The sequence below is a fragment of the Cupressus sempervirens genome, chromosome 10 (assembly GCF_028749045.1).
Source record: "Cupressus sempervirens isolate cs-2001-9-10 chromosome 10, ASM2874904v1, whole genome shotgun sequence".
Classification (NCBI taxonomy): domain Eukaryota; kingdom Viridiplantae; phylum Streptophyta; class Pinopsida; order Cupressales; family Cupressaceae; genus Cupressus; species Cupressus sempervirens.
The window spans coordinates 3,218,064-3,233,489 of record NC_143127.1 but is presented as its reverse complement, the minus strand read 5'-3'; positions in this window follow the sequence as shown (position 1 = coordinate 3,233,489).

The following is a 15,426-nucleotide window of genomic DNA, read 5'->3' as shown; positions in this document are numbered from 1 at the left end:
TAACTTTTGAGACTGCAAATACATATAACTTTTATTAAAAGTTTCTAATTTATAAACTAAAAAAAAATCCTGGACCCACAATATATTGTCGTATCAGCATCTTGAACACAAACAGGTAATTTAGCCCTTAAAGTTTAGCCATCTTTTTTTGCTAACAAATGCCTTCTTAGGGACTGCCAAAAGCTGCCTAGGCTCATCTCAGGTAAAGGTTTGGCCATGGGCTAGAAATTTCAAAATCGAGAAATATTTGCAGTTGATTCCCAAGTACAAATATTATGGACAAAAATGAATTATATTAAATATTAGATAGCCTTCAATTGTTGTATCCACTTTATGTTGCTAGTGGATGCCTTGCTGGGGGCTGCCAAGACTTGAAAATGGGAAAATGCCTCCACTTGATTCTCAAGTCTAACCTAGACTAAAAAAACATTTCAATGACAATAGATAGAGAGCATTTGGAAATAGGCATATCATGTCTGATTGCATGAGTGGCACCAGAGTCCTCATCCTGGCAAATACTTTTCAATAACATGTACAAATTCGACAAGACTTATGAACTTTACTTTTTAAGATGGAAAAATAAAAGAATGAGAGGATAAGTGATTGATAAAGATGATTGATTTACAGAAAGTAAGGCTCTTCATTTCAAACACTTTCAAATTACACAGATTCAGGGAAAAATGGAACATATATCCCATCAGCAAACAGTAACACTAGACGTATCCCAAAAATCTAGTAATGTTCACTGCAGTGCCTCACCTAGATAAAAAATCTAGAGCTTGAATCACAAGATGAGACCTTAGGACTGTTTATACTTCAACTCCACAACCATCTGCACAAAATAGTCATCGATATTATTGATAAATTGTTTAATAAGCACTCACCTTTAAAAAAATCTACAAATAATATGGATACATTTCATTGTAAGAGATCAAATTTCTGACATGCTCTTTGTAAACTAACAAACATGTCACAGAGAATTTTAACATCAGAGATGGTGGCTATCCAAGGGCAAGTCCATAATCAAGTCTAGGGAAATACAGTCTGTGAATGTATGGTACAGTTCATGGAAGAGATTTCAGCATTGAGAAACAAAAACTTGCATAATCTTATAATTTTATTATTTTTCTATTTTTGAAAACTATGAAAAATGTGGAGCACCGCCTTTCCCCTCTACTTCATATTTACATAATTCCAAACCCAAAAAGAGCAAAACAAATTATCACACCAGAAAAGTCAAAAATCCAAACTTTAAAAACAAGGCATCCATTCCGTACACGTTATGCTGCTCCATTAGAAAAACCTAGCATTTTATTATCGCACGCTTGAACAATACAATTCGAGATCTAAACTAAGACAAATAGGAAACAAGAAAAACTATGAACACCATAAGCTAAATAATATTTTGGTCTTGCTACTAACACAAGACATTTTCGAGCAAAATAGTGAATCGAATGGGAAGATCAAAACATGCTTACCTGAGAAGGACCAAGCACTCTGTAACTTTTTCACTTTGATCTTGATAACCATACAACTCTGCTCATCTCTGTATTTGTAACTCTTGAAGACTGACATCCAAAAAGACCATCTCAACACAAGAAATCAACCATTAATTAAGGGATCTTGAAGATTCAAGAATTTACTGATTTTATTGTTTACTCAAACAAATGAAGAAATACATACGCTCAAATAGTACCTTTCTGTGGAAAATGAGGCTCCCAAGACTATTCTTCTGACAACTACAATAAATTCAAAGCTATTCAGACAAGCACTCACCTACTGTCTGAACAAAATATTAATTCCATGCACTACATAAATCCACAAAACTTTACCGCAAACGTGACACAAACATTTTAGATAGACATTCAGTAAATGCATTTCTAACAAATTAGTCTCCTTACAAATAAGTGCACTTTTAATGTATGGACTTCCCCTTCATACTACAAAAAGTAAGAAAGCACTTGTCTTTTTTGAGCACAATTTTTAAGTGTTCATTTTCTATCCACAACTTTTTGGATAAAGTAAGAAAGCATTGCCAATTTTGTTTTTAAAAATAAGAAATAAAACTCCACAACATTGACTATTCAATGTACAATCATATACAAAAAAAATCTTTACAAAGTTAAAAAAAAAATTTAGAAAATGAAAGAACAATATAGAAACATCATAATACACAACTATTATGAAAAAATCAAATGATTTCATTGGCTAGTAAAAAACAACAACAAAAAACATCTAGTGGATGCTATAGTATCATGCCTATGGCAAGAACTAAAAACTCATATACATGATTAAGTCCTATGTGAAATAGAATATTTATATAGACAAAATGATCTTATTAATGATGAGCTTTATTTATATATTTTAGTCTCACTTGATGTGTGTGATTCTCATCATACGTATTGCAATTATAATAATTAATTTAACGATTGGTCTTTGTAATCTTTTATAGAAAAAATTGATACTAAAATTTAAACATCAAAATCTACTAATCATTTAATCAAATAGTAAAATTCAGTGCCACCAATTCTTAGACTCTCATAGTTAATTAAATATAAGAAATATATTAACATTTGCAATAGAATGTCAAGCTGGAAAAGAGGGTTAAAGTTTTAGAGGAAGGGTTCTTTACCTTCTCTAAATTTAACCTCAAAGTCACCCATGCCGTGGCCACCACCCTCTAGCTGCTGGCGCAGGAAAAGGAGGATATTGGAATGGATATGGAGGACCATAAGTTGCTCTACAAATTTCTTGTTGATGACTAGTCTAGGATTTTGCTAGCTACGAAGGGGAAGGAGAAAAAAGAAATTTAAGATTTTTAGTTTAATGGGATCCTCGGATCCAAGACTTTTATTTTTATCTATTGTTTTTGGTTTTGTTGGTATCCAGCTGTATTTAAGACTTGGTGTTGGCTTGTTTTGCCAATAGTTATCTAGTTGAACTTTCGTAGTATTAGATTTTTTAGACTTTTTAGTTTAGTTGCTCCTAGTATTATGCTGTTTAGTTTCTAGTTGAAGACTTTTTGGTTTTTCGATGTTTTAGATAGTTTTTTGCTTGCTAGTGGACATTGTTGGTAATGTGTTGGTTGCCAGCTTTTTGCTTGTAAGGGTTGACCCCCTAGTTTTGGTTGCTTTATATTTCAAAAACATTTGTAGTAGAATAAAATAAATCACTATTATTATTAGCTCATGCTAAGATACTAGTGCATCCATTCAATTCACTTTTCCAATTAAACTGACCACATAATATAATTTAAAAAACTAAATAGAATTTCAAATGTTTACATTTTTTTTCCAACATTTTATATTCACATTTTTACTAATTATATTGGTCTATGCTAATTTTAGTAGAGATAAAAATCAATTTTCCTGAACAAAAATACAAATAATATGTATGTCATGTCATCAATGACAATTTTATCTCTTTACAATTATCAAATGTTAGTTAAATTTCAAAGATGTAATTTCATGACAACTTTATGTCATTCGTTAATTTAACAACTTAATTTTTTTTATAATTGAGTTAATTAATTATATATATATATATAATTTTTCAAAATATAAATACTATCAATTTTATACTAAAAGGTCTTACATAACTTTCACATTTAATTTAAAAAAAAATATTATAAAAAAATTTAATTATTAAAATGATTTCAAATTAATAACATTTTTTTAAAGAAGATAAGGCTCCAATCTAAGTGCTCAATTTTCCACCCCTCATAACACAACACACTATATAGTTTTGAAGATCTATCAAAGCACTATTGATAGGAACTTTATCACTTTGTGTCACTTGTTAGTTTGTGCCAAATGCTATTGCTTTCATTCAATTCAATTGACCAATCTGTTGACATATCAATCAAGTTTGTTATTAGTGACACACACTTATTCAGATTGTATATAGCTACCGAGCTTATTTTATAGCTATCAATGTTTGCCAAGTATTTCAGTTGTCACCAAGTTCTATAGTTGCTACCGAGTCCCTTGGACAAATCTTAGTGGTTACTGACCACTCACGGTTACAGTAAAGACCGGCAGTGTAAACCGTGCATCTCAGTTCATGCCGAGTTTACCAGTGCAAGACAAGTTGTGCAGTGTTCACCGAGTTCACAGTGTATAAGATGCAAGTCCAGTGTTAATTGAGTCACTTAGTGTTAACCAAGAGACTCAGTTTATACTAAGCTCTATGTGATAGTGTTTACTGAGTCATACAATGTAAATCAAGAGGATCAGTTTATATGACGAGTTTTATAGTATCTACCAAGTCACTAGTGCAGACCGAGTTCAAGACTACTTGGAAGTGATCAGTATGGATCAAGCTTCTATGTCTATCAAGTGCATGACGATGCCAAGCATTGACAGTGAATGTCGAGTATTAGAACCTCATTGAGTCAATCTTCAGAACCTGAATGTCTTCATGTGGGCCAACTTTGTAATATTTGTGGTAACTTGTATTGTGGCTGACATTGTAATTTGTGTAATTAGATTGGTATATATGTAATGAATTGTATCATATCCAAGTGTGTAAGGAAGGAAGGCATGTGAATGTAATCAGAAAAAAGTAGAAAGAGCGAATTACAAAGGCTACAATAGTATAAGGAGTAGCAAAGTCATATCTATCACAACAAGGTGATTAGCACATAAAGGAATCTCATTTAGCAAACCAAGTTGTAGATCAAAGATCGTCTATTGTTTCATCCTAACAGGTCGATTAGTCAAATCCTTTAACAAGGTAGACCTAACAGCCTTTTGTGAATCTCTTTACCGAGTGCATACTTAATTGTATGTTTGTAAATCCTTTCACAAGGTGGACCTAGCAGTCCTTATTGCTCCTAGAAGGGTAGATCATCAAAAGTGATCAATGTAAGCTTTAATAGGCTAACTTTATATTGTAGTACTAAAGTTTGTGGGTATCATCCCCACCCCAATTTTACTTTCTCTTTGGAAGGTTTCTGGGTCACCAAATCTTTGTGTCACAATGTTATGAATGCTTTCATGTTTTTAGTTTCTTATGCATGCAATTAGATCAGATTATATGTAATGGATTAAATGCTAATTAGATTGTTGGATTAAGAGTTGAAATTGTTGAAGTATTAGAAGTTACTGATTCACCCCTCCCCTGTCAGTAACTTAGCATAGTCTTGAATATTTTCAACAATTGGTATCAGGGCATTGTGGTTCTTAGGAGAAAATCTTAATAGCTTGAGCAAAGATCAAGGTCATGGAGATATTCAGACTTGATAAAGCTACTAACAATGGAAAGCTAGATTTAGAAATGGCCATTGCCCAACTCAAGAAAGCTAAGGAGCAACTCTCTCAATCTGTGAAAAGAAGCAAAGAACTTGCAATTCAAATGAATGATCATCTCTACATTGAAGAAAGAATTGGAGACCATTATTCAAGCAATTCAGATGAAGCCAATGAAGCAATCAAAGAATTCCTAGAAAGGAATGGTTCCCTACAAGAAGAGGTAAGAAAACTTAAAAGAGAGCAAGAAATTCAGGCAGTAAGGTTATGTGAAGTCATGGAACAGCAAAACAAAATAAAAGAAGAGATAGATGGAAGGAACAATGAAATTCAGAACCAATCCCTTTAGCAAGCATACCTTATTGATCAACTCTCCAATGAAAATGAGGAAATCATGAGCCTAAGATTTGAAAATGAAAGAATGAGAAATGATCTAAACTCTGAAAGGCAAATCAATGAAAGAATGAGGAATGATCTAAATTTTGAAAGGCAAATCAATGAAATTTTATGGAATGATCTAAACTCTGAGAGGCAAATCAATGAAAGAATGATGAAATCACAAGAAGACATAAATCAATTAAATGAGAAAAGTATTTATAGACGAAAAGGAAAGGTAGGAATTGGATATACAGATGAAGGAGAATCATCCAAGAAAGGAGCTTAAAAGAACCAAAGACCTACTTGCAATCACTGCAGTAAGATAGGTCGTACATCAAACAAATGTTGGAGCAATAGAAAAGTAAAATTTAATGAAAAATGCTACAATTGCAATTAGCATGGTCATAAGGCTAATGAATGCAAAGAGAACCAAGATTTTAAGGCAAATGTCACAAATGTAGAAACATGGACACAAGTCATCAGAATGCAAAACCAAAGTATTGAATCCAATAGATCAAATTGTGCAACCAATATTTGGTTGGGATTACAACACTTGGTGCAAATGTCATTGTTGTGGAGAATTTGGACATATTGGTTTAAATTGTGTAAAGCATCATTTGAGGAAAAGAGACACTAGTAAAAGATGTTTCATTTGTATAGAACTTGGTCATCTTGCCAATCACTGCATGAATATCGGTAGAATTGAAGATGAGAAAAAGGAAAAAGCTGATAACATCTAAAAATAGATGAGATAACAATGGGTTCCTAAGTCTACCGAGGATACAAGTCCAAGTAATGATGATCAAGTCACTCAAGAATTGGGTGACTCTATCATTTCTACTCGAGTTCTCAAAGGAGAAACTAGAACTATGCTATCAAAGAAGACATCCAAAACAGTTCTAGATTGAAAGAGAAAAATGACCAAAATCAGTATTCAGGATAGTAAGGGATCACCAAGTACAAGTTTCTTCTGAGTTATCTTCTCTACCAGGTAAGGTTGGGTCACAAACTCTACCAAGCAAGGTCAGGAGTAATAAAGATGCTTATGGGTGTATATGAGAAATATGTTAGCAAGTAATACTAATCTATTCAAAAACAAAAGCATTAACTAGCATATAAGCCATACCATAAATGAGAGACTAAAGAGGAAACCCCAATTGGAAATGTGAGCCAAATGAATGGACTCTCCCAATGGGATTTAGCTCCTTGCTTGGTAGATGGGTCTAAAGATTGGGATGTATGCTCAAGGTTCCAAAAAACTAGCTTCAATGGAGATGAAAAATTGCAAATTGGTAGCTTTGTGAGCTCTTAATTTGGCATCATAAGGGTATGGTTGATGGCTTTTTGGCTCTCAAAAGGGCATTATAACTTTAGCTCCAAGATTGTGATGAAATGGCTTGGGAGGGGATTCAATTTATAGGCTAAGGGCTTGAGGGATGGAGGGCTAAGATGGAAGGAAAGATGAAAGCTTAAGGAGGGCTAGGATGCACTCAAAAGGGAGCACATGGATTGTGCCTGTTTAGCACCAATCAGGGAGTGACACATAGGTGAGTGGATGGAGGAAAGGGGAAGGATGAGTCAAAAAAAGGAGGCTCAAAGGATAATATCTTCATAAAGACCCTTCATTATGGCTTGTAAGAGCTTGTAAGAGTCTTTATGGCTTTTGTAAGAGCATTCATTGTTGGGTGGTTGGGATATTTTGGAGGGAGTTGAGATTGTTGACTTTCCTTGGCTTAAGAAAGTCTTAAGCTTGCTTAGGGAATGTGACAACATTAGGGGGTGGATTAGGCTTGGGTTTAGGATTAGATTAGGGATGTTAGAGATTTGCAAGTGGATGGCATTCATGAGGGTGGGTGAGTTAGTGGCTAAGCTTGGTTAGTATGGGTGGATGGGGTGGATTAGGCTAAAAAGAGGGTTTAGAAATAAGTTAGGGGTTATTAGATTTGAGGGTTTTATTTATCAAATAGGTTTATTTAATAAATGGGGATTTTGGATTTAGATAGAAGAATAGGATTTAATTGATAAATGATAAGTTATTTGATTTATCAATTAGGACTATAGATGATTAATTAAATTAATCAGCTAGGGGATGGCAAATGATTAATTAAATAGGAATTTAATTAATGATGCTTTTAGAGATAACTAAATAGGATTACCGAAGCGATGTAATCAAATTTAGGTGTCTACATTTTGCCCCTCTTTGACATAGTGTTGAGACAACACTATTTCAAAGAAGTTCGAATAAAGACGACACGAGGAAGATGTTTTAGCAACGAAGTTGCCCCAGTCTCAGATAAGAAGAGGAGAGACTAGACTTAGATGACGATGCCCATCGGGCATGCCAAAATGTATATGAGAAATATGTTAGCAAGTAATACTAATCTATTAAAAAACAAAAGCATTAACTAGCATATAATCCATAACATAAATGAGAGACTAAAGAGGAAACCCCAATTGGAAATGTGAGTCAAATGAATGGACTCTCCTAATGGGATTTAGCTCCTTGCTTGGTAGATGGGTCTAAAGATTGGGATGTATGCTCAAGGTTCCAAAAAACTAGCTTCAATGGAGATGAAAAATGGCAAATTGGTAGCTTTGTGAGCTCTCAATTTGGCATCATAAGGGTATGGTTGATGGCTTTTTGGCTCTCAAAAGGGCATTATAACTTTAGCTCCAAGATTGTGATGAAATGGCTTGGGAGGGGATTCAATTTATAGGATAAGGGCTTCAGAGATGGAGGGCTAAGATGGAAGGAAAGACGAAAGCTTAAGGAGGGCTAGGATGCACTCAAAAGGGAGCACATGGATTGTGCTTGTTTAGCACCAATCAGGGAGTGACACAAGTCACAAGGTGAGTGGATGGAGGAAAGGGGAATGATGAGTCAACAAAAGGAGGCTCAAAGGATAATATCTTCATAAAGACCCTTCATTATGGCTTGTAAGAGCTTGTAAGAGTCTTTATGGCTTTTGTAAGAGCATTCATTGTTGGGTGGTTGGGATATTTTGGAGGGAGTTGAGATTGTTGACTTTCTTTGGCTTAAGAAATTCTTAAGCTTGCTTAGGGAATGTGACAACATTAGGGGGTGGATTAGGCTTGGGTTTAGGATTAGATTAGGGATGTTAGAGATTTGCAAGTGGATGGCATTCATGAGGGTGGATGAGTTAGTGGCTAAGCTTGGTTAGTATGGGTGGATGGGGTGGATTAGGCTAAAAAGAGGGTTTAGGAATAAGTTAGGGGTTATTAGATTTGAGGGTTTTATTTATCAAATGGGTTTATTTAATAAATGGGGATTTTGGATTTAGATAGAAGAATAGGATTTAATTGATAAATGATAAGTTATTTGATTTATCAATTAGGACTATAGATGATTAATTAAATTAATCAACTAGGGGATGGCAAAGGATTAATTAAATAGGAATTTAATTAATGATGCCTTTAGAGATAACTAAATAGGATTATTAAAGCGATGTAATCAAATTTAGGTGTCTACATTTTGCCCCTCTTTGACATAGTGTTGAGACAACACTATTTCAAAGAAGTTCGAATGAAGACAACATGAGGAAGATGTTTTAGCAACGAGGTTACCCCAGTCTCGAATAAGAAGAGGAGAGACTAGACTTAGATGATGATGCCCACCGGGCATGCCAAAATGTATATGAGAAATATGTTAGCAAGTAATACTAATCTATTCAAAAACAAAAGCATTAACTAGCATATAAGCCATAACATAAATGAGAGACTAAAGAGGAAACCCCAGTTGGAAATGTGAGCCAAATGAATGGACTCTCCCAATGGGATTTAGCTCCTTGCTTGGTAGATGGGTCTAAAGATTGGGATGTATGCTCAAGGTTTCAAAAACTAGCTTCAATGGAGATGAAAAATGGCAAATTGGTAGCTTTGTGAGCTCTCAATTTGGCATCATAAGGGTATGGTTGATGGCTTTTTGACTCTCAAAAGGGCATTATAACTTTAGCTCCAAGATTGTGATGAAATGGCTTGGGAGGGGATTCAATTTATAGGCTAAGGGCTTGAGGGATGGAGGGCTAAGATGGAAGGAAAGATGAAAGCTTAAGGAGGGCTAGGATGCACTCAAAAGGGAGCACATGGATTGTGCCTGTTTAGCACCAATCAGGGAGTGACACATAGGTGAGTGGATGGAGGAAAGGGGAAGGATGAGTCAACAAAAGGAGGCTCAAAGGATAATATCTTCATAAAGACCCTTCATTATGGCTTGTAAGAGCTTGTAAGAGTCTTTATGGCTTTTGTAAGAGCATTCATTGTTGGGTGGTTGGGATATTTTGGAGGGAGTTGAGATTGTTGACTTTCCTTGGCTTAAGAAAGTCTTAAGCTTGTTTAGGGAATGTGACAACATTAGGGGGTGGATTAGGCTTGGGTTTAGGATTAGATTAGGGATGTTAGAGATTTGCAAGTGGATGGCATTCATGAGGATGGGTGAGTTAGTGGCTAAGCTTGGTTAGTATGGGTGGATGGGGTGGATTAGGCTAAAAAGAGGGTTTAGGAATAAGTCAGCGATTATTAGATTTGAGGGTTTTATTTATCAAATAGGTTTATTTAATAAATGGGGATTTTGGATTTAGATAGAAGAATAGGATTTAATTGATAAATGATAAGTTATTTGATTTATCAATTAGGACTATAGATGATTAATTAAATTAATCAGTTAGGGGATGGCAAAGGATTAATTAAATAAGAATTTAATTAATGATGCCTTTAGAGATAACTAAATAGGATTACCGAAGCGATGTAATCAAATTTAGGTGTCTACATTTTGCCCCTCTTTGACATAGTGTTGAGACAACACTATTTCAAAGAAGTTCGAATGAAGACGACATGAGGAAGATGTTTTAGCAACGAGGTTGCCCCAGTCTCGGATAAGAAGAGGAGAGACTAGACTTAGATGATGCCCCCTCAAGAAGGCGGCGAGGAGAGAAATGAGGCTCGATGACTTCTTGAAAAGTACAAGAAATTGAGATGAGCTAAGACACAGGTTGGCAAAGAGAAGGGGCTGAATTAGCTCAAACTCTCACTATGAGAGGATGATAAAGGGAAATCATGGGCACAAGAGGAAACAAGCTTAAGACTTTGGGGATTGGGGGGAGGATGAAGGAGCAGAGCGCTATAAAAGGAATTCAGGATGGAGAGATGAATGAGGGGATTAAAAAGCTAATGCAACAGGATTTCAAAGAGTCAGATTGGCGGAAGATGGGTTTTCGGAGATCCCTAGGAGACTAGGATTGTGGATCTCAAAAGATGAGGCTTGGTGGATTGATTTGATTGGTGGATCCCTAAGACTAGGATTGTGGATTCCTAAAGCTAAGCGTGAGGAACGATTCAAAGAGGTACTGATGCACAAGCTGGGATAGGAGAGACGGATGCTGGATATGGATGGGGGATAATGGAGATGAAGGAAAACCATTGAAGCTTTTTGAGCGGGGGGATACTTCAAACAGAAGTACCACCATGTAGTTGAGCACTAGATTTGCTATAGGACTATTGGTTAATTTCCAAGGTTACCAAGAACATCAAGGCCTGTTCACCAACTATCCAGAGGACTGACAAACTGACTCGAAACAAACACGCAAGGGTTGCCCCAGCATCACACATGAATCCCAAAGGAAGTAGTGTGGAACCGACACTGGGTAACCCACAAGCAGAAAAGATAAACAAACGAAAGACTTGATCAAGACCTTACGCTCTAATTGCCCCATTCGCAACATACCATGATATGGAAGATCATGGCAACCTTGAGGAAGGAACAAGGAGATTGCTTGGAAAAGATACTTCAAGACCCAAAAGGGAAGATTCCAAATCAAAAGAAAGTGAAAATCCAAAAGAGAGTTGTTTGCCAACGAGATGGGTAGGACGAGGTACTAATGGACCAAGATCAGACATGAGGAAAGCTATATCCTGCAAGGACCTATCGGAGAGCACCTAAGCTGGTGGATCGGGATGAGTGGTGCGTCTGGCAAGCTGAACTAAGAAGGATAACACTTTGGTGACATGAGATCTAGCTAAAGGATGCATTGGAATAGCTAACCAAGGGTTGTGCGATGTGTGCAAGATGTTGATCAAGGACAAACTGACACGGACGCTGGATAGATACAATGGTACTAAGCTAAAGAGGATGTACAAGCTGACGGACCAAGATATGTTACAAATGTACAAGTTTGTTCATGTTTTGGTTTTTTGTGAGATGGAATGTTTGTGAAGGATGGGATGTCTATAATAGTTGATAGGTGGATAGGTAGATGGTTTGCGAAAAGCTTAAGGAAAATGGGATTCTTTATGTGCATGTGATAGGATACAAGCTAGGATACAAGATTATCTACAAGCTGGAGTATGGTACAAGCTTTGGACAATATTTGGATATACAAGGTATGGTACAAGATTTAAAAGGTATAATACAAGCTTTGGTAGAAGATTTATAAGGTATAATACAAGCTTTGGTACAAGATTTTACAAGCTGTACAGGAGGTATTTACAAGCTCCATTAGATTTTGGATATTTGGTTGGAACACCAAGGGAACAAGCGGGTGTTTTATGGGATGGTGGGTGAATGGATGAGGGATAGGATAGTGATAGATAATGGATTAGTCTTAGTATGCAAGGTGCCTGAATTACCAGATTTTCACCAAGGTACCTATCCAAGGCGCTTGAATTGCCAAGTTTTCACCATTGGATGCTTATTTTTCTTTACTATTTTTTTTTGTATTTTTCAAAAGCTGGGTATACCAAGGATCTTCAAGCATAGAACTTCTTGAGATGAATGATGTTAGTAGGATCATTTAAGAGTTCTCCTTCCAGTGTAGATAGCTGATAGGCTCCAGAGCCAAAGGAAGCAGCGACAACATAAGGACCAAGCCATGTAGGTTCAAACTTGCCTTTCTTTTCTCGATCTGCTTGAACTTTCATGTTTTTTTTTTAGGACCATGTCACCTGGCTGAAAGTGTCGTAGAAGCACCTTCTTGTTGAAATTCCTTTTGAGACGAGTTTGATAGATTGTGAGATGATCATAGGCTTGTTGTCGCTTCTCCTCTAAGAGATCTAGCTAGGTGAGCCGAGCTACTCTGTATTCTTCATCTGATATTTGCCCTTGCAAAGATATGCACAAGGAGGGAAGTTCAACCTCTATAGGTAGTACTGCTTCGGCACCATAGACTAGGGAGTATGGAGTTGTGCCTGTGGATGTACGAAAGGAAGTTCGATAGGCCCATAGGGTTGGATTTATTTGTAGGTGCCAATCACGGCCGGAATCATTGACAACTTTCTTTAGAATTTTGAGGAGGGTTTTGTTAGTTGCCTCTGCCTGGCCGTTACCTTGTGGGAAATATGGGCTAGAAAAGCAGTGATGGATGCGAAGGGAAGTGCATAATTCTTCCATGTTGAGATTTTCAAAGTTACCTCCGTGGTCGGTGAAGATGGTGGATGGGATGCTGAAGCGACAAACAATGTGGTACAAGATGAACTTGGAGACCTGAACTCCTATAGCTGAGACTAGGGGGACTGCTTCCACCCATTTAGTGAAATAGTCTGTAGCTGTTATTATCCATTTATGTCCATCAGATGAGAGGGGTGTGATACTTCCAACTAGATCAAGGCCCCAACAAGCGAAAGGCCAAGGTGGTGCAATAGGCTGTAGATCCTGTGCTGGAGCGTGCACAAGATTTGCATGCTGCTGACATGGGAGACACTTTCTGAAAAAGTCACAGGAGTCTTCTTCAATGGTAGGCCAATAGTAGCCTACTCTAAGGATTTGTCACGCTAGGACAATACCACTCGTGTGGGCACCGCAAAGTCCAGAGTGTACTTCCTTTAACACCATTGCAGCCTCGTTTTGGTCTAAACATCGAGAGAGGGTATCGTGATAACCCCGACAATATAGGGTATTGGCTATGATAACATAGCGGGATGATTTTCGAATGAGGTTCTGGCGTTGGGTACGTGTGAGGTGAGGGGATATGATACCATCATTAAGGTAAGCGTGAATCTCATGGTACCAAGGGGATTGGGGACCAACCAAGATACAAACACGGTTTGAATCCTCATTCGCATAGGCAGCTGTGAGGAGCTACTCCACTAAAAACTCATACTGTGTAGCTGCTTGGGGAATTTCCAAGAGCGAGCTGATAGTAGCCATAGCATCTGTTGCTTTGTTCTGTATTCGAGGCACTTGTGTAAACTGAAGCCATGTAAAATGTTGGGTTAGCCGATCAACTAGCTCTTTGTAGGGTAATAGCTTTTCATCTTTGGTTTGATATTCATTTAGGGCTTGCTTGATGATGAGCTGAGAATCGCCAAAGATTTGTAGCTCAGCAATGTTCCATTCTGCAGCTATCTTTAATCCTACTATGAGGGCCTCATATTCAGCTATATTATTGGTGCTAGGGAATTGTAGCTTGAAGGCTTTTGGAATGTAATCTCCTTTAGGTGTAACCAATAATATTCCTGCCCCTGATCCATGAGATGTGTATGAGCCATCAAAATAAAGTTTCCATGGGGGTTGTTCTTCAATTAGACAGATATGCTCATCTGGAAATTCAATGAGCAAAGGATAAGCATATATTAGAGGTGCATCAGCTAGGTGATCTGCTATAGCTTGCCCTTTGATTGCCTTTTTGTCCACATACTGGATGTCAAATTCGCTAAGGAGCATAACCCATTTGGCCAAACGACCTGTAGGTGCTGTTCTAGAGAGCATATACTTGAGAAGGTCAATCTTGGAGACTAGTTGGATGGTATGACTTAGCATGTAGTGGCGAAGCTTTTGAGTTGAGAAAACAACTGCCAAACAAGCTTTTTCCATAGGAGTGTAATTGAGTTCATAACCAACTAGGGTTCTACTGATGTAGTAGATGGCTCTTTCTCTGCTGTAGTCATCGAGTTGTGCTAGAAGTGCCCCTAGAGCAGTAGGTGTTGCTGATATGTACAAAATCAGGGGATGACCAGGAATTGGTGGAACCAAGATAGGGGGATTGATGAGATACTGCTTGAGATGGTCGAAGTTGCGCTGACATAAAGGATCCCACTTGAAGTTCTTGTCCTTCTTCAGTAAATGTGAAAATGGTGTACACTTATCTGCAAGTTGGGAGATGAAGCACCGAACAGATTGGAGCTTTCCTTGAAGAGAGCGAAGCTGTCGCAGTGTCTGGGGAGGAGGCATGTCTAAGATAGCCTTGACCTTCTTGGGGTCGATCTCTATACCTCGTTTAGAGACTATAAAGCCTAGAAGCTTGCCAGATGTGACCCCAAAGGCACATTTCTTGGGATTCAGCATGAGATGATATTTGGCTAACCTATCAAATACTTTCTCCAGGTCAGTAAGATGATCCATGAAGGTATGAGACTTGACCAACATATCATCCACATAATCCTCCAAAATGCTATGGATGAGATCATGAAAAATGGTTGTCATAGCTCTTTGATAGGTAGCCCCAGCATTCTTTAGGCCAAAAGGCATCATGTTGTAGCAAAAGGTTCCCCAAGGGGTAGTGACTGCTGTCTTATGTTGATCCTCTTCTGCAATCTTGATCTGATTATACCCAAAAAATCCATCCATGAGGGACAAAATTTCATGTCCAGCTGTAAGATCTACAATCATATCTATGTTGGGCAAGGGAAAATCATCTTTTGGACAAGCTTTGTTAAGATCTCTGAAATTAGTGCAGATTTTGATGTCACCGGAAGGTTTAGTGACGAGGACCATGTTGGAGATCCATTCTAAGTAGTGGATAGGGCGGATAACCTTAGCAACTAAAATTCTTTCTAATTCAGCTTTGAC